Source organism: Schistocerca nitens, chromosome 7, assembly GCF_023898315.1.
Source record: "Schistocerca nitens isolate TAMUIC-IGC-003100 chromosome 7, iqSchNite1.1, whole genome shotgun sequence".
Lineage (NCBI taxonomy): Eukaryota > Metazoa > Arthropoda > Insecta > Orthoptera > Acrididae > Schistocerca > Schistocerca nitens.
This window is the reverse complement of record NC_064620.1, coordinates 308,390,926-308,392,398: the sequence shown is the minus strand read 5'-3', so window position 1 is coordinate 308,392,398 and position 1,473 is coordinate 308,390,926. Positions and strand designations below refer to the sequence as shown.

The 1,473-nt window shown below is 61.2% G+C and overlaps 1 non-coding gene across 1 annotated transcript in view; it reads right to left on the bottom strand.

Moving 5' to 3' along the window:
* The window catches only part of LOC126197011 (small subunit ribosomal RNA), a 1,909-nt gene extending 1,493 nt beyond the window's left edge, over nt 1-416 (bottom strand). The window contains exon 1 of the ribosomal RNA XR_007539422.1: nt 1-416. This exon is cut by the window's left edge and continues 1,493 nt beyond it. This is a non-coding gene — a ribosomal RNA (small subunit ribosomal RNA).
* Nucleotides 417-1,473: the final 1,057 nt, after the last annotated feature.

The following is a 1,473-nucleotide window of genomic DNA, read 5'->3' as shown; positions in this document are numbered from 1 at the left end:
TCTCAGGCTCCCTCTCCGGAATCGAACCCTGATTCCCCGTTACCCGTTACAACCATGGTAGGCGCAGAACCTACCATCGACAGTTGATAAGGCAGACATTTGAAAGATGCGTCGCCGGTACGAAGACCGTGCGATCAGCCCAAAGTTATTCAGAGTCACCAAGGCAAACGGACCGGACGAGCCGACCGATTGGTTTTGATCTAATAAAAGCGTCCCTTCCATCTCTGGTCGGGACTCTGTTTGCATGTATTAGCTCTAGAATTACCACAGTTATCCAAGTAACGTGGGTACGATCTAAGGAACCATAACTGATTTAATGAGCCATTCGCGGTTTCACCTTAATGCGGCTTGTACTGAGACATGCATGGCTTAATCTTTGAGACAAGCATATGACTACTGGCAGGATCAACCAGGGAGCTGCGTCAACTAGAGCTGAGCAGCCGGCCGCCCGGGAGTGTGTCCCGGGGGCCCGCGCGAACACGCAAGCGTCCGCTCAATTATTCTGCAAACAGGAGGAGGCTGGGCTCCCCTGCACGATACACCTCGAAACCCTCTCAGGTCCCGGCGGCGCGCAGCGCCGTCCTAAGTACTTGGTCGGGTTCGAGAGAGGCGCAATCGCCCGGAGATAGGCGAGTAGACGCTTTCAGTGCGACCACCCGTGCTCCCAACTGAGCTTGCCGCTGCCGACAGAGGCCCGGGAGCGTGCTGTCGTGGTGTTGCCGGCGGGAGACAACACGCGGCCACAAACAGTGACCGGGCAGCTCCAACGCCAGCGCCACAGAGGGGCAGAGCCCCACTTGGGTGCCAAAGCGAACTCTCCCAGCACAGCGCACGCGCCAACACATCCGCACAGCTGCGATACAAACCACCTGCGAGAACCGCGGGGGCGACCGAGCAGCAGACGGCGTCGCGGCGCCGAGTGCCGGGCGGCGGCGCATCCTCAACGCACACAGTCCTCAATCGGACCAGCACACTGCAGATGTCCACCGCGCTTCGCACCGGGCCCGGGAGGACCCACTTTGGCCGCACGGCGCCGCGCGCTGGGTGCGCCGGCACGCAGATGCGCCGCCTGCCGCCTCCGTCAGCCGGCGCGCCTGCCACTGGGCGCCCCCACCAGCCGGCTGCCGCGCGTGCGCCCACGCAGCGCGCGGCCAGCACGCCGGGCGCCCCCCCCTCACCGGCCGGGGACGGTCCCACCCAGCCACCGCCGCGTATCGCTTCATACCCACATGCCCACTCACGTTCGTGGGTATGACGGGTGTCGCTGAAGCAACCGGTTAATACCTGTACCGATCGTCGATATCAACGATTCACCTCCAGCGCGAACAACCGCGCAACAACGGATTTCCAGTTCATTTGCGTAACTTGGGCAGCAAACGTAGACATCCATCTACATTTGCGACTTCTACGAGTCTTGCATGCCTGGATGTTGTGTGTCACGACGCACTCCATCAGCATACATACACGCTGCGA